The sequence below is a fragment of the Uranotaenia lowii genome, chromosome 3, assembly GCF_029784155.1.
Source record: "Uranotaenia lowii strain MFRU-FL chromosome 3, ASM2978415v1, whole genome shotgun sequence".
In the NCBI taxonomy this organism is placed as follows: Eukaryota; Metazoa; Arthropoda; class Insecta; order Diptera; family Culicidae; genus Uranotaenia; species Uranotaenia lowii.
In genome coordinates this window covers 353,193,124-353,212,090 of record NC_073693.1, presented here as the reverse complement: position 1 = coordinate 353,212,090, position 18,967 = coordinate 353,193,124, and the positions used below count along the sequence as shown (strand labels likewise).

The 18,967-nt window shown below is 37.8% G+C and overlaps 1 protein-coding gene across 2 annotated transcripts in view; it reads right to left on the bottom strand.

Moving 5' to 3' along the window:
* Positions 1-18,967, bottom strand: part of LOC129755179 (FERM, ARHGEF and pleckstrin domain-containing protein 1-like) — a 161,337-nt gene that overhangs the window by 134,485 nt on the left and 7,885 nt on the right. The gene's annotated exons all lie outside the window — the stretch shown is intronic.

Here is an 18,967-nt window from a genome sequence, read left to right as displayed (position 1 = left end):
CGGATCAAGAATCCTAGGGTTCTAGTAACTAGTTGTAGTTACCAGCACTAGTAACTGTGAAAAAGTAAATTTTCTAAAAACTTGGTCGAAACGTCAAATGAGTCGCGAGGACTATTAAAATGAATGTTGAAGGGTTACAGAAAATTTACTATTGTCTAGTCCCTCGCGATAAGTCCTTTCATTTGATGTATCGCCCGGGATTTTCTTAAATTTTAATTTCATACCAACAAAGTATTCCATATTTCATGATAATCTTCTTCATAGTGTAGTCAATGTGAGCTACAAAATCTAACTTTTCATCTGTTTGAACTCCTAAGTATTTAACTTCGATTGCACAACCATCAATCAACAAGTTTGAACAATCATCGTTTGAACGATCATGCAATATTTTTTAAATCAACATTTGCTTTAACATGTTCTAAATCATCACCGCTCCAGTAGGAGATTGAATCATCGCAAATAGTTTAAGACGACCGTACTGTAAACATTGAATCATGTCATTGATGTACAGTTGTATAACAAGGGACCCAACATACTTCCTTGGGGGACACCTAATTTATTTTCTCTGTATCGCGAAAAAGACGAATCAAATTTTGTTCTTTGCAGTCTGTTATCTTTAGAGAGTTGTTTATAACTCTTAAACCAGTTAAAAATTCTATTGATACCAACTCTTATCAACACATCTATCAGAAGCAACCGATCGATCGTTTTGAATGCTCTTGTTGCTACGGCCCTGAGAGGGTAGAATTAGGGGGAACATAAAACCCATTTATGAGAGTATACAGTTTGACATGTTAGGCGTTGACAGTTGGTGGATTTGCGGGGAATGAGAAAGCGAGGGAAAAAGATTGTTGTACAGGAAAAAACGTGCAAGTTGGTTCTTCCGCGGGAGTAAATTTTGTTGTATCGCCGGAAAAACTATTATAAAGCTTAGTTCTTTTAGAAATGGGACACTTTCATTTGCTAATAGCTCGTTAACTAGTTATTGGATATTGAAAATTTTGACAACATTTTGTTGCCTGTAAAAAGAACTAATCGACCTATTTTTTTCAAAATTTAAAATTTACGCGTTTTTGAGATATGTACGATGCAAGAGAAAAAGAAAAAAATAATTTTGCACAGTTTCCTTGAAAATACGTTATTATCAAATTGATAGCTGACAAAACCGTTGATTATTCAAAGAATTACTGAGTTTTTGTGGTGGATGAGTATGCAAACACTGTCAATAATGTCCACAACGTTCAAATCAAGCATTGGAGAGAAGCACATGATTGGCAACGACGGTTAAGGATCATCAAGGAAGTCAAGTCTCATACCAGCATTTTTAATTTTCAATAAACGAAAAACTAAGGGTAGATCGCTGAAATGTCCAAAACAATTTTCTCCGATAAGCTGAAAGTGTTGCCTAGTGATGACTCATTGAAATCCAACCTCAAACAACCATTTTTTGATAGTTCCAAAGCTCTTAAGCTGTAAAACCGGTACCGAAAAAAAAAACGTCCAAAAATGTGGTCAAAAATAATAAAATTTGTTCATTTCGAAACAACTGTATCCATTAAAATGCTTCCAGTTTCCAGTTTCCAGAGAAGTATTGGACCAAAAAGTATCAGAAATTGAAGAAGGAGGGTGAAGCCACCTAAAATATAGATTTTACGAAGTATAAGTTGGAGAAACTGATCAATACCATGACTGAAAAAAGTGTGCGCCGGCCAAAGGGAGATACCAAGAATAAAGTCGAAATTTCTTTAACAAAAAACGGTAAATATTTTTTTTCAATTTTTTTCGTGAAAGATCATAACATTACCTTCTTTTTCTTCATAGAAAGTATTTCGTTCAAACGAATGGTTTTTTAGATACAGGCATTCGTAACTGTCCCATTTCTAAAAGAACTAAGCTTTACGTGCCACGATCTTTATAAGATTTGTTGGAATTTGTTGCCTATATACTGCCAGTTTGATTGGCACTCGAAAAATCGTAAGTTACTGAAATATTCCTAAGATAAACATAGAAATAATTCCTTATCGAAACGCGTTCTGCAGGTCGAGCCAAGATTTGTGGAAAAGGCACAAATATCTGGATCATTATATGCGAAAAGTATCTTATTAACTTGTGTAAGGCTAGATAACTCGTTTCGCAACCGTAAGTAACCATTTGCAATGTAAAATATCAGAAATCAACTAGATATTAATTATACAGGAAACATATCCAAGTTGAGTGTAAGGGCCAGGCAAACTCGTTTCGAACGAAAAAGCTAGACTTATTTGTAAGTATTCCTTTCATGTTTCCTAACTGTAACACAAATTGTAACAATAAATAAATTTACAGTTGAGTCACGTCAAATACGGACTACAAAAAACCTACAGCTCTTTTAAAGTCCAGAAACACAGCAACTGTGTTGCTAACATTTTCAATATTGATCGTCCAGTTTCGAAGAATCAAATTCACAGCAGATTCAGCCGAATGTTGTTTTCAGAATCCAGACTGCAGACTGCATATTTCCTCGGACTCAATGAAGTGTGAAGCCAACTTTTTTACTGCTAATGCTTTCGTGCGAGCTCTGTTTTTAAATAGGATCTACAGTTGAACACTTTCCTATTATACTTTACCGATTGTGATAATTGTGACTACGCTCTTGTATGTAGTGTAGATTCTACCCAGCAATTTTTGTAGCTATATTCTTATGCTTTTTTGCTGTACGTTATATATAGGGGAGAGTGGCCATGGGGAAACGTGGGCCACTTTCAATATCTCAGATGTGTGTTGAGATAAAAATCTCAAACCAACTGTCATCGTCGTCGCTTTGCGTGAGCATATATTTCTATATGTTGTTGACTCAAATGCGCATCATATGCTTCTTTAATTTATCAAGCTAAAAAAAGTTAGAAAAATTTACTTACATAATTTAAAAAAAAACACCCGCTAATTTCATCGATGGGGAACCTGAAGTGCATAACAAAAATATGCTCATACGCTTATGATTAGTTTTGTCATGATCTTTCACGTGGAAAAGGAATTTTTGATGAAACATCAATAACTCACACAAACGCAACCAATTTGCAAATCATAGCTTGTGGGGAATCGTGGGCCACACATCTTGAACCACATATATTTTTATGTTTTTATACACATTCAGAACTTAAAATACGTTTTTCCTATCTGTACAATTTTGTTATGCCAAATGAAGAGTTATGAAAAATATTTTGTCCGTCCTATATAAGAAATTTTGCCATCAAGGTTTTGGAATCTATTCGATCATACACAGCTCTCTTTTTTATCTCATCATCTGAAATTGCTCGTTTCCTAACTTCACATATCGAATTTATTGAACGAGGTATGAACGTATCTATTTGAGACAGGTACCATTATTACAAAGCACGGAAAATAAAGCGTTGATTTCGATCACATCAAATGCTTTCGACATGTCTGTGTATATAGCGTCAACCTGTAGTCCTTGCATCATCCATTTTGAAGTTCTTGAGACAAGCTCCCCAAGATTTGTCACGGTCGATTGTCTTTGCAAAAAACCATATGGTACATATGGTTGTAAACGATGCTCTAAAAAGCTTGGGTATGGCAGAAAGAATAGCGACTCCACGATAGTTTTCAACAGGAAGCTTAGAAGCACATTTATGTATTGGTATAATATGGTAAATCTTCCAAAACTTCGGAAATATTTCTACGTTAAGAGAATCCAAGAGAAGGCGATGTAAGGGTGCTTCAAGCCCTCCAACGCACTTCTTTAGGATTGTGTTAGTTAAACCGTCAGGATTCTTCTAAATTGTTTGCATATTTAGAGCAGTACGAAAGATTTTTCGGTTTTAAATAAGACTTTCGTTTGGAGATACAATACTTTCAGAATCGTTTCAATTCAGTTTGAATATTTCTTTGAAGATTTTCAAAGCACATTCAAACAAATTCTTGTTTAGAGGTTAGGGCTGAGGCTTTTCGGTAAGTTTTCGGTAAGTCACCACCTTTTTACATTTTGTGTGGCCATGATCATGAGAGCATGTCTTTTCGGAAATTTTTTTAAGACTTCAAATAGGAACTTAGAAATAAAAATTGTAGCTGAATATTGCCTGAAAAACATATTCGGTTCGCATTGCGAGATTTTCAAAACTATAAATTTTGAACAAATCGATTGAGAAAAAAGAGAGTTATAACGATTTTTAGCGAGGAGTGTCAAATTGACACTCATGCTCTGGGCTTTCAGGGAGCTTCCATTAAAAAAAATAGTGATGCAAAATTAAAGATTTAATGAATGAATTGGGGATCCCAAAGGATTTTTTTTATTTGAGTGCACCCGAATTAAGTTACAAACCGCCAAACTTCCAATAAATAGGTGTCATATTGAAACTCAAGAGCGGATGAAGTTTAAGACCTTATTATTCAAAATCAAGAACTCGAAAAGAGCGATTTATTTTTCCCCTGTTCCTTTCATTATTACTCAGGTAAATTTTAAGTGTTCGAAATAAAATACGCAATATTTGGGAAAGAATCTCGAACGATAAAATGATGCTGCCAAGGTGTTTCTAAAACGTATCCTCCCTTGAATTAAGCTGCTGAAAGTGCGTGACAAGGATTCATTACTCGGCAATTTGGCCAATCTCATCCTCACTAAATGCTCCAATTGATGTGTCTGTTTGTTCGGCTGTGCTGCTATGGCACTGAGCTAGATACAACTACTCTACTCAATATGGCATAAGGTTTCACCGAAGAAAATATACAAATACTAGGTACACAACAAACCCAAGATGATACCGGATTGTGCTCGGGTAATTTGATAAATGTCTTTCACTTTGGCTCAACTGGCCGGCTGTAATCTGGAAACCTTTCCGGGGATGCGGCTACTAGCCAGCTTTCTTTCTTCTATCTCTCCTCGCTATTTGCTCGCTGTCCATATCGGGTGCTAGAAATCTTGGCCAGCAGCTTCTTCAATTGTGCAATTCTCGTTGTGGTCAGCAAATTGAAGATCACGGGGTAATTGAGCACCAGGGTCTTCCTCCCTCTTGTTGGGACGTTTGCAAAAGTTGCTCTGTGCGATAAATTATGAAACTAGGTCAGCTTTCCTAGAAGTCGTTCTAGGCTGCCGGAATTCTGCAAATAAACCCTTCTGGACAATTTCGAGCTTGTTCCAATGCCTTTTGGCCTGAGCACCCTTCTAGTTCGGGGATCAAATTTAAATAACTAATTTGTAAGCAATAACACTCGTTCATTAGCTCTACACAGTGTGTTTAGTATTCTCGGTCGGAGGCATTTAGAGTCGTCTATCCAATTAATTTACCCAATTTAGAAGTTCCGACGATGCGACACAAGCATTCGAAAATTACTTCCTCGAACGCCAGAAAATCCAGCAAGCAAGCACACTCAACCCGAAAAAGGCCACAACAATCATCAAGTAATGAAAATACAATCGATTTTACGGGAAAAAGGAAATTGCCATTTCCCGCACGTTGCTACATCATCCATTCGGAAAAGTATCATCATCGTAGTATTGGTGCGGAAAAACCCGCGAAAAATGGATCATCATCATGGTCGGGTCCCGTAAGTGGGTTACTACGGTTCGCATTGTGCCAAATCTGGCTCGGAAAAGTTCCGATGCTGGGAAAGCTGAACGAAATCAACAACAGAACAGAAAAAAAACGGGCCAGGGTGTGAGTTTGCAAGTGTGCTGCGAGTTTGCGGGCTTGGGAGGTTGGATTTGACCTGCTTTATCTCATTTCGAGTTGTTTGAGGGGATGGCGGATGCTGGAAGTTTTCCCAGGAATTTTCTCCGTCGATTTTTCTCGGGGGTTGCTTCCGAGGAAGTTGAGGTTGGAAAAAGTGAGCAGCTGGGAGAAGTTAAAGATTCTAGCTGGAGAGGAGAAGAACGGCACCAATCGTGGAGGTCGGAAAAGTCGACGACAAAATCTGACCGAAAAACGTGTACCCTCTTGTATAGGCCAGGGAAAAGTGGGAGAATGCGAGAGTGAGAGAAATGCTGGGTAAAGTGTGGTGAGTGAGAAGCTTCCCGAATTACATTCGGTTGGAAATGAAATTTCTTTGTGGTTTTGTTGTGATACTGCTGGTGGATCGGGATTATTGTCCTTTCTTGATTGGATTGCAACTGTCATTTCGGGTACTGGTGCATATCCGCTGAACCCACTCGAGTTGAGGAGGTGGATTGGATAAAACTTTTTCCGAGGGATAAGAACTTTTCACTCGAAGTCAACGATAGGATCAACATTGGAAGGGTTCGTTGACGCAACCGGAAATTTGATTGTGGGGGAGATAAGGTCATAACAAGCACCAAAGGCATAGTAAGCACTCCTCTATTCTACAAAATACGTATTTTTTTTAAATAAATTTTCATGAGGATAAGATTCGTACTTCCTATAGTATTAATTTTGCAGCAAAAAAGAAATCTGCTTATCATTTTTACAGAAATTAAAAAAAAAAGTCAACTAGGTTCTCAATGGACGAAAAAATTATAATCTTTGAGCACCGGAAAATAAGCTCTTATGATCGTTAAATTAGCTTGATCCAAAATGTACGCACTGCAACTTGATGTACACATTGTTTCTCAATTTTCACCATCATTAAATTTTAGATTTTTCACTATAATCAATTCTAAAACGTTTTTACTTTAATTTGTTGGCTCGGGGCGAACAGAGCACCATTAATCGGGGCACGATGAGCATTTTCTGCCGTACAATCTAGCAGCGAATTCAACTCGATTAAGTCAACTTAATTATAGAGCTAGAACTTGACTAGTTTATGTACATCTGACGATTTAGCCTGGTGATTGGTAAGGTGTCGGAGAGGTAATCAGAGAACTCGAGATCGATTTTCCTGGTCGAGGCAATTTTTTGTTATTTACCATTCACGATCATAATGTTGATTTTTGAATTATACGGCCAGTAGTATCATCCGCCAAACAAAGCACCAGAAACATAATGTATGAGTGTGTGTGAATTGTTTGTATTCTACAAACAGACAAACATTTTTCTGTTATTGCTTTGTTTGATGGATCTACGGCTCACCGTTTAGTGCAAAATGCATCGATCAAGAATGGTAATTAAAAATAAATCTACATCGACCAGGAATCGAATTCGAGTCCTTTGGTTATCTCTCCGACACCTTACCAATAGGCCAAACCGTCAGATAAATTAGTTGAGGTGTACCTCTATGATACAGTTGACTTCGATTCTACGGCAAAAAAGCTCATCGTGCCCCGATTAATTGTTCCTAATCCCCCCCCCCCCCCCCCCCCCTTTTAAAATGCATTTTAAACGTTTTTTTAATTTTTTTTTAAGTTTCAGCCATTTAGGAAGTAGACTTTTTTGGTGTCTAAAAATGAAACATTGTAACTCAGATATTATGGCTGTTTTCTGTGGTTTAATAAGCGTCCTTCTTAAGGTGGACATTATGGCCTTATCTCTCCTATATAGTACTAGCCCAGTGTGCTTTGCTACACCTTCCAAAAATAAATTAAATTTGTAAAAATTATTTAAATTTTTTGATTATATGCATATGGGAGAGTGGGGAATCATGGGCCACTTTTTTTCGTTGTTCTAAAACTTCTTTATTATAAAAGATAAAATGAAAATAAAATATGGCATGGTTTTCTACATTTTCAAGGTATCATAAGGTATTTTTTTAAAATTTTTAATAAGTTATTTTCCCCAAATTCTGACTGTTTGAAAAAAAGCAATATTTTTTGGATTTTGAAAAATGGTGGGGAATCGTGGGCCACCAAATCCAAATTGACCAAATAACATGCAAAGTTTATGAGTTGATCGAAAACTGTTATTTCCTAACTCATTTCGTTATTTTAAAGCAATTTCAGATGATGAAATAAAAAAGAGAGCTGTGTATGATCGCATAGATTCCAAAACCTGGCTCGCGAACGTTTTGGCAAAATTTCTTATATAGGATGGACAAAATATTTTTCATAACTCTTCATTTGGCATAGGAAAACTTTACAGATAGAAAAAACATATTTTAAGGTCTGAATGTGTGTAAAAACATAAAAATATAGGTGATTCAAGATGTGTGGCCCACGATTCCCCACAAGCTATGATTTGCAAATTGGTTGCGTTTGTGTGACTTATTGATGTTTCATCAAAAATTCTTTTTCCACGTGAAAGATCATGACAAAACTAAGATCATAAGCGTATGAGCATATTTTTGTTATGCAATTTAGGTTCCCCATCGATGAAATTAGCGGGTGGTTTTTTAATTATGTAAGTAAATTTTTCTAATTTTTTTAGCTTGATAAATAAAAGAAGCAGATGATGCGTATTTCAGTCAACAACATATAGGAATATATGCTCACGCAAAGCGACGACGATGACAGTTGGTTTGAGATTTTTATCTCAACACACATCTGAGATATTAAAAGTGGCCCACGTTTCCCCATGACCCACGATACCCCACTCTCCCCTACGTATATGCAAAGCTTCATGAGTTCTTCAATTATACCAAAATTTATGTTTAACTGGTATGAATTCTCCACCCTCTCCATTGGCCTACAAACTACCATAAGAACATTTTCAGTTTTTAAATATCGTCACATGCCACATTTCGCTCTATTTGTTTGATAAATTTGATGAGCCTTCAATGCAAAATACCTCTCTTATAAATGTTTTCTTCATAAGTTCTCGATTTATGCAAAAAAAAACTTATATAATAATCATACAAACATTTCTCGTACCCAAATATCCTCCCATGCCAAATTTGGTTCCATTTGCTCGATTAGTTTTCCAGTTATGCAAAAAAATGTGAGGGAGACCCCCTCTTTCTACCGATCCGCTGGAAAAAGGGAAAAGTGCAAAAAATTCATCAATACATTTCTCGTATCCTAACACTATCGAATACCAATTTGGTTCAATTGAAATTATTAGTTCTTGAGTAATGTAAAAGATTGTAAGGCAGCCCCCCCCACTGACATTTTTCGTTCACGAATATTTTCCCATGTGAAATTTTGCAGCATTTGCATTTTCGATTCTCGAGTTCTGCAAAAACAAAAATCTTTTGTCTTGAAGCCCCCTCCCTCCTATTCCTGTGAGGGGGGAGGTCTCAAAACAGCACTCTATTTTTATAAACAGTTTAACTGTCAAATTTGTTAGTGGTATAGGCAAAACTCGTAAAAGCCCTTCTAAAACCTGATGGAATACTAGAAATCGCTTATAAATTGTTTCACTATAACTATATGCGGCTTGCGATATAGCTCAATTGGAAAGTCAGTTGCTTCCTTAGCCGATATCCGTGAGTTCGAGCCCAAGGATAAAACATAGGACAAAGTTGTACCGGATAAGTTTTTCAATAACTGTCCGCAAACTGCAGCGTTTATATAAAGTCGCGAATGCTATGGTAAAACGACTATAATCGAAACAAAAAATATAGTAGAACAACCCCTCTAATCTGAGGTAGTTGGACCACCTCGAACAAATGAAACCTTGGCTTACACGAAACTGTATTGGCCCCTATACTTTTGCTATGGTATTGCATATCATCCACGCGCATAGCTCGGTAAATAGATGGATTTTTTATGCAATTTAATCGATGTTTTTCGGCGAGTTTAGACTTTAAACACCGAAAAACGTCGATTCAATAGCATAACAATATATTGCGGCCAAAAAATACTACCATAACGGGGGGCAACTAAAATTTTGGATTTTTTCAGGGCCCCAATACTAAAACATAAACGAGCCCAGAGAAAAATGAGAGTGTGTATGTATTAGCTTTTCTTCTCCTTGTTTTGCCGGTATTTTTTATTTTGTTTATGTTTGTCCAGTTTTGCTCAAAATTTCGTCGAAACAATAAGGGGGCATCCATAAATTACGTAACGCTCCTAGGGGAGGGAGGGAGTAAGCTCTAGCGTTACGAATTGTGACATAGGGGAGGGGGGGAGGTATGCTCATCGTTACGTAACGATTTTTTTCCTAAAAAATTTCAGTTTAATCGCAGCTTTTTTAATATCATGCTATTTTTGCTAAATGATAAGCAAACCAAAATCAGCTTGAAATTTGTAAATTTAAAGATCGTTAAAAAAATTATGTAATATTTTTTTACCATCAGTGTTTAAAATCATGAAATGATGGGGGATGAGGGGGGGGGGGGGTAATTGTCAGCGTTACGTAATTTCCATAGGGGGGTATGTCGAAGCGTTACGATTTATGACATACGGGGGGGGAGTCAAAAAAGAGCATTTTTTGCGTTACGTAATTTATGGATGCCGCCTAAGCGTTCCGCGAGCGGTTTGTACAGTTTGTAAATACTGCCCAAAAATCTCGGCAAAAAGTATACAGTACAACATTGTAGAAGTGAAAATGTGGCGCTTTCTGCTGTTTACGATATCCAAAAATCCCCAACAACTACTGGTAAGCAAGATAGTGGCAGACCAGCGAAAATTATGGACGCAAAAGGACTTCGTTCTCTTTCTCGTGCCTTCAACAAGACATTGAAAAAAGTTGGAATAAGGTGCCTAAAGAATACAAGAGCCCCAGAATACACTGAGGATCAGATTTCGACTCTTAAATCCCAATGCCGCTGGATGATAAAAATTATTCCGGAAAATGTTTTATTTTTACTTCGAAGTTATCGACGTTTTTCGGTGAGTTTAAATAATAATCAAATAAATTACCAGTTGTCCAATGTTTTGTTTTGGACACAGAAAATTACTTTCCTCTTTCGAAGACGCACATCCCCGGAAACGATCGATTCCAAGGATAGTTTTACTACATCTTCGAAAATTAAATTCAAGTTAACACTTTAGTTTGAACAGAAAGTGATGCTGTACAGCGCCATTTCCAAGAGAGGTAGGTATTTCTAAGCCATGGTTCAAGCCGTCTTGTTTGGCTATCAATCAAGATATGTACCAGAATAAACGATTGAAGAAAATTTTATGCCGTTTCTACACAAACATTCTGCAGATGGACAATACGTATTTTGGCCGGATAAAGCGTCATCGCATCATGCCTTAGTGTCGCGCAATCGAAGATTTTTTCGGAACTTTGAGCTCATTGCTTTGGTGTACAAAAATAATTGGAGAGCCAACAACTGCAAACAATTGATTGGTAGAATTAAGAGATGTATTCACAAAGTTGACATTAAGGCCGTACAACGCCCCTGTTTCGCTATCAACCGGAAGCTTCGGCGAACAACCGATTATGAGCCGTTTTTTTGTGTTTTTGTCGAAATCTGTAGGAAGGGGTTGTTATCCCAAAATTTCACAATGATAGTCAGAAGGTCCTGCATGGAGCATCTTGGCTGAGGGCTTGTGGAAAGAAGCAGCGTTTTATCACCTCTGACTGTCATATAACTAACGTATTGAGTTGCGAGGGTTCATGTCCTCGGATAGCACCTGGACGTATTTGACGGCACATCACTCCATAATAAAATGTCGAAGCGTTAGGCGTAGTGGTTAGAGTTCAATCTCCTACGCTAACGGACATAAGATTGAATCTCAGTCATGTCATGCATATTTAGTAGTATTTTTGTGGTTTTAACATTTGTAATACTCATTTCTTCGTGAGATGTTAAGCAAATGAACACTTAAAGAAAATCAAGTTCCACTGAGATATGATTGCATCTATATATATAAAAATGAATTTCTGTCTGTCTGTCTGTCTTTCTGTCTGTTCCCTATAGACTCAGAAACTACTGAACCGATTTACGTGAAACTTGGCAGGTGGGGGTATTGGAGGCCGGGGAAGGTTCCTATTATAGTTTGGTACCCCTTCCCCTAACAGGAAGGAGGGGAGGGGCCTCCCAAACAAAAGACAATTTTTTGCATAACTCGAGAACCAATCAAGAAAATGGTATCAAATTTGGCATGGGGTGATATTTGGGAATAGAGAATATTTCATTGAATATAAGGTACTCCTCCCTCCTCTAAGTGGGAAGATAGAAAGGGGGGAGGGGGGCTACCTTACAATTTTTCATGTAACTCGAAAACTATTCAAGATATTGGATCCAAATTTGGCATGGGAAGGTATTTTGATACGAAAAATATTTCAATGATTATATGAGACCCCTCCCTTTTTGCAGTTGAAAGGGGGAGGGGCCTCTTTAATATTTTTTTACATAACTCAAAAACAAAAAAAAAGCAAATGGAAACAAATTTGTCATGAGAAGGTATTTGGATACGAAAAATATTTCTATGATTATTTGAAACCCCTCCCTCTTTTCAGTAGGGAGATATAAAGGGGGGAGGGGCCCTCTTTTTCATTTTTAAATAACTCAAATACTGATCAAGCAAATGGAATCAAATTGGGCATGGGCAGATATTTGGGAACGTGACATGTTCTAATAATTGTTTGAGACCCCTTCCTTCTTCCAGCGGGGAGAAAGGAAAGAGGGAGGGAAGTTCCATACAATTTTTATTGCATAACTCAAGAACTACCACAGCAAATGGAACCAAATTTGGCATGGAACGATATTTGGGTACGAGAAATGCTTCTTTGAATATTTGGTATCCGTAAATCCTTCAAAAAGGTGGATGAAAAGGGGGAGGAGAGGTCTCCCTTGCAATTTTCAGTATAACTGGAGATCTGATCGAGTAAATTTGAACCATGTTTGGCATGTGAGGGTATTTGGATACGAGAAATGCTTCTATTATAAATTTAAACCCCACCTTTTTTCAGCGGACAGATATAAAGGGGAAAGGGGGGCTACCATACATTTTTGAGTACAAAAAATCTTATATATAAAAATGAAAGCGTTTTCTTTGTAATAACATCACGTATAAACGGTTGGTCGGAATGAAGTAAAATTTGGTATCCGCGGGTTTTTTGGGTCAGAGATGGTTTGTATAATAGTTTCAAGAATCTCACTTTTTATGGAAGGGGGGTCCCCATACTAAATCAACTTTAAATGGGAAAGCCGTACAATTTAGTACGATTTTCAAAAAATTCGATTCGCAAACACGATGAAGTTAAGGACGTGTGGATGAAACAAAACATTTATTCCGATTTATTTATTTAAAGGTAAAACGAAGTTTACCGGGTCAGCTAGTTCAATATAAAGAAAGAAAGTTTATTCCAATTGGATACAGCCATATCAATTCATAGATACAACAAACGAAAATAAACGGTTCCAGCTTTTGAATAGAGTTACAGTAGCAAACAGCAGAACAAAAATAGAAAATAGACCGACGAACAAAGCCATTTTCTCCACTATCAGCTGTACCAGTGGGCACCAGAAGCCATTGGCCAAAAGCCCGGTAGCTACTTCTTACTCACTACTGGCAAAAACAGACATTTCTCTTCTAAAGCCTCCATGCAGAAACAGATACACAAGGATTCGTTTCGCCCCCGCGCGCCAATTGGAGCGAAGATAACGCGCGTGATGCTTCGTCTTTTGCGTGACAGATTGCAGCAATTCAGGCTGGCCGAGGTGTCAAACTGAATGGAAGGTTATTTTCTTCTATCTCCAGTTCAGGTTGATGTTGTTGCTTCCAATCGGAATCGGACGGGATTGTGATGGATGGAAGCGTACATTGTGGCAGACATTCATTCGTTCTATCAAGCCGACAACCAGCTGTAGCAAAAGCAGCAACTGTAACGAGCAAGGTGAAGCGATTCCACTTGATTTTCCACTTGACCTTCTCTTTTGCGCGATCGAACGAACGAACTCACATGTTCCGGTTAGGAGTGGGCAAAAAATTCTAATAGGAGGAAAAAATCTAGTTAATCGACGGAACTGAATGGTATTCAAGATTTTCATTCCAGAAGGTATATATAACTTTGTGGGGTATGGAAATTTATAGAAAAAAGGCGTGAGTTTAGTTTTTGCAATTATTTTTGATACTTGGAAACATCTAGAAGCAAACATAGAAAATTTTTGGTAACATGAATAGTCTTAGTTAATAAGTTTGACTTCTGACAGGTTCCGGAGAAAAGATCGAAACGTCGAAACTTACCAGCAGTAAACGATAAATGTTCAATAAAATTGTCTTTCGACTTATTAAGAAGGGCGGCATATTGTCGAGCATGTACACCTGCATGTGGAAACTTCTCTACAAACCGCATCAGCGCGCGTGTTGGTCCAAAAATAACATTCCCACAGTGTAGGTTCCAGTGATCAACCGAGTCTGGTTACATCTAGTGTACGTGCGATAAAATCGCACACCTGATAACAGGAACGACAACCGCACTCACATGGCGCCTTGGCCCTGCAGCCAAAGCCCTCGTTTTCAACTTTATCACTCTCACTTCCAAAGCACAGCACTGGAAGCATGTGGAAAAACTAGGTCGAGTCGGCCGTAACCGGATTCCTCTCGTTGTCGCCATCATGGCCGTATCAGTCGCAGCCAGAGTAAGCTAGCAAATAAGCAAGCAAGAGAGTCCCCGTCGCCGGATGGATTCCAGGCCAAAGAGAGTAGTAGTTCTTCTCTCGATGCGCTGGCCTGCCTGGGTCATACGGTTGGGTTGGTTTGTTGTTGGGTGGGTATGTTGCTGCCCAGTTTGCCAGTGCGATGACTTAGTTACGAAGATTGATAACAGAAACCGGGATAAGGGACCGGGTTTGGTAGGCCCATGCATGAGTTCAGAGCTAGATGGGCTTCTTCCTCCGATGACCTGAAAACAAGAAAATTCGAACCCATCCCACGGAGCAAAGGACTGTTGTACGAGAATTTGGTTAAAGTTGTAACAATTTACAGTGTTTAAGTTCGGGAGTGATGTGTTAAGTTGAAGAGCAAAATTTTCAAACAAAAAAAATAGGAATGAATACGTTTAATCCACTAGGAAAGGGTGCTTGGCCAAAATTGAGACACATCCGTGCACCCATGATGGCATTCCCATTATTTAATAGAAGACTGATTCATGTCAATAATTCGCGGCGCGATTCGAGCATTTCCTAAACATTTTGAATACCGGTTTGTTTAGGTTTGTTTATATATCTGAGTGAATCTAAATTGTTCCTAGGCCCAGCAGAAGGTCCTACGCAAAATTTGAGCCAGTCATACCTTTGATACTTTTTTCGGCATAAAATAGAAGTTTTTCATTAACTTTTGTCTTTAAGCGTCGATACTTGAAAAAAAAATTATACATCTCTTCTGAAAACATAACTGAAATACGGTTGTCAAATCCTGCGCCAGAAAGCTGTTTTTTTAGAGGTTGTCGTGCATTTTGGCAGATGCTAAGCCGATCTTCGAGCTGAAGTTTTTCGTTTGACGATCTGACCGAACATATTGATCGACACAGTGAAGTATGTATATGAAGAAGAATGCCCAAGAGATGAAACACCCGCCCCTTTTCCACAGGTTCCAAGAACGTATCTGGGCTGTGTCTGACATCGTTTTGTTACGAGAAATTCTGGATGAAGTGATATGAGTACACGAAGATCGCATGAACTACCGAATTACAAGAAATTCGTTCAAAAAATTTCAACCCGAATCTCGTAACACTTCAATGTTCCTGATATTCGAAAACTCTACTTCGAGAGTTCAGGACAACAATCGCCTGTATCACTGTTAATTTAAAACATGTGCTTTATTTTTATGTTCTTTTTTCGACCGCTCTTGTTTGTTTGTTTTTTTTTTCTCAAGTCGAACGAATTTGCCGCTATCCAATAGGCTGAATCGTCAGATGTAAACTAGTCAAGCTGTAGCTCTAATTCAGTTGACTTCATCGAATTGAGTTCATTGCTAGATTTAACGGCAGAAAATGCTCATCGCGCCCCGATCCATAGTGCTCTTTTCGCCCCGAATCAACAAGTTAGATTAAAAACGCGTATTAAAATTGATTATAGTGAAAAAATCCAAAATTTAATGATGGTGGAAATTGAGGAACAATGTATACATAATGTACATTATAGATCAAGATGATTCAACGACCATAAGCAGGCTTCCGAAAAGTACTGGCGAACGACAGTACTCTTGCGAAAGTCGCACATGCACCTCGATGAAAGCTTCCCGAATATTTCTTCCCCGACAGTTTTAAAATGAGCGGCCGTGCGATGTACATCGAGGCCTCGTTTTACCCCATGCGAGAGTTTGTTCGTGGGTATGAAAGTTTTTTAAGCTTCGTGACAGTTTTCAATGCGTTGAATTTCGCATGACAGTACTACTTACTCCGTCCGACTGTAGCCGAGATTCGCTCGGGCCGAGTTAATTTCGAACGAACGTATGAATTTTCCTTTTGCTTGAAGCTACTGCGGGTGGCGATCACCCCAATCAGGGTTGCCACCTATTTTCAAAAATGTCTGGAACAATTGGGCCGAAATGTCTGGAAATGGGTATAAATGTCTGGAACATTGTAGTGTTGAGCTAGTCGGGGAGAATAGAATCGAAAAACGAAAAAAACGCCTGAACATCAAATTTTTCTGATCATTTCGCCGACCAGTGCAAACATTGATTCTTTTATTTTCTTTGGGTTATTGTATTAAGCCTTATCATTCCTTTTAGAAAATTTGAAAAATGATATCACGATGCAGCGAATTTCTATCCTCCCTACCCAGGTGTTGAGAAGCTTATTTCAATACTAAAATTTTAAAATAATACGTTATATCCTAAATTAAAAGTTCAGAATATAAACCATCTGTTTAGCAATTTATATTCCGGAATCTAGGTTCATTTAGAAATTGTTATTTCAAATCGCAGATTCATTGTTATAAATTGTTATTATTGTTATTATAAATTAAAAATTATCGGGATCCAAATTGGAAAAAAATAAAGTTAAACATTTTGTTCCTTTCTGATTGCATACAGTCATAACTAGATTGGTAATATTGAAAAACCTTTTTTCATTGTTAAAACCTTTCTATCAAGTAATGCAAAAAAATCAGGTAAAAAAATGGATTTAGAATTTTTCCTCGGAGGAGAAATTGTAAAAGTAAAAGATATTTTAAGCACGACTTTTGAAGTATATTTTCACAGCGTGAATTAATTTGTGTATAAAATAACTTGAATGCGAACCATGCAGTGGATTCTAGGGCATTTTGACCGGAAGTTATAGATTACCGAAAAACACTGTAAATATAAAGGCAAATTATTTAAATCTTCGTGTCGAGCATTTGTCCAACGAGGCTTGTCGAGATAATTTTTGTAACATTAAATAACATAACTTGAGTACATACGATTTTAAACAAGACATCGTAGGTTTCAATGTTTATGTATTCAGAATATCAATGTTCTGATTTCACTTTTAGATAACTATTCAGATTAAAGTTTTCGTTAAAGACAACTAACACCATTTTGAGAAATCTCAGCCAAGTTTAGCAGAGCCTAGATTGCGACGTTGAATTAGTCAATGTCTACTTTTTCAATGGCTATGAAACGTCTAAAACTGTTTTTCAATTTCTTTTCTGCAATTTCACAATATATGTTTAACAACATAGCTGCTGAATTTTAACAAAAATAGTATTGATTTGATTTGGAAAGTTTGAAGCGTTTGTGTATGTAGATGATCCAGTTTGGAATGTTATGTAGGCACATTATTATGAATTTTTAATAACTACTTGTGATCTTTATACTAGAAACAAATGTAAATTGATTACAGAGTTTTCGTTTCTAGTAAGTGATTCGAGTTGGGGAATATGCCCATTAAACAATTTTTTCTGAGTTTTTCGGATTCTGATTTAGAAATCATATCAGTCTTTTCATTTCAGTCTCAGGTTTCAGATTGAAATAATAAATAGGCTCGGGCATATTAAAAAAATTCTAGCAAACCTGACCATTTCGAAACCGCACTTTCTCTGTCTCAAACTTCTCAAAAAATTTCGAAAAACCAGTCACTTTCCGCGGACGGGACGCAAGAACGCGTGTTTTCATGCCACGGAAACACAAAGAAAAGAATGGCCGCCGGCTGGTCGCGTTGTATTTAAATATGCCTTTTCACACAGCCCAGTGATGAAATAAGTTCGGGACGAAATGATTCCAAATTCACTCAATATGCACGTTCGGACCGAGTAATGTCAAATTCTAGACAGTTTTCTTCCGAATTCAGACGTTTATGATTAAAACTTGGTCAGAGTCATGGTGGGAACAAAACCCACCGGGCTGTTGATAAGAGCGAAGTGAGCTCGAACAACTCTACTCCACCTCAGTCAGTTAAAGTAGTCAATAATGCCAAAATAGATTAAAATTTTGAAAAAAAAAACTTTGTCAATTAAAAAATGTCTGGAATTGTCTGGAAGAAATACTTAAAATCTGGAAGTCTGGATACCAAAAAAAAAAGTCTGGCCGGAGGTCAAAAAGTCTGGAAGATCCAGACAAAATCTGGAAGGTTGACATCCCTGACCCCAATCACCCTCCCCTTCCCTTTTCGCCTAACCTGCACCGACACCACACACCGCGTTACGCGCCGATCGTATGCTGCTGCTCGGTGCGATTAGATGGCTCGTTCGATCTATTCGAAACCGAGCAGCAGCGCATACGATCGGGCATGGGTACGGTAAGGGCATGACAGTCACCCGTGACAGTCCTGCCCAAAACTGTCACGCCCTGCAGCCGACAGTTAGGATGAAATTATTTTCGAAACAGGAGGCATAAAGGGATGAAAACCGAACTGTCGGATGGGTTCGCTACAGCTTAAAGCACAACATTTTCGGTAACGCATGCTTTGAGCAGATTGTTCAGATACAGCCTGGGTTCTCGCACGTGTGCGATGTAGCCGAAGCATTACGATTCGTTTCCGACAGTACAGCAGCGAACCGAGTGGTAAGGAAAACCGAGACAGTTTGTTTGGCAAGAAAAAGGCTGTCAAGTCAAAGCTGTACTTTTCGGAAGCCTGACCATACACAGAAAAAAATAATGACTATTACGTGTCATTGAAAACGGTTACCTTTAAAATAAAACAACCTGTAATTGAAAAAACACGTAATTTCAAACTAATTTGCCTGAAAGTTCAGAGGTTACCATTAAATATTACAGCAAATGTCCTGTAACAAAAGGAGCATGATATTTGCCGTAATGTTACCTGTCGAAATAAAACTACGTGTCGATAAATTACATGTCGTCTAGTAACTCTCAATTGTTTTTAAG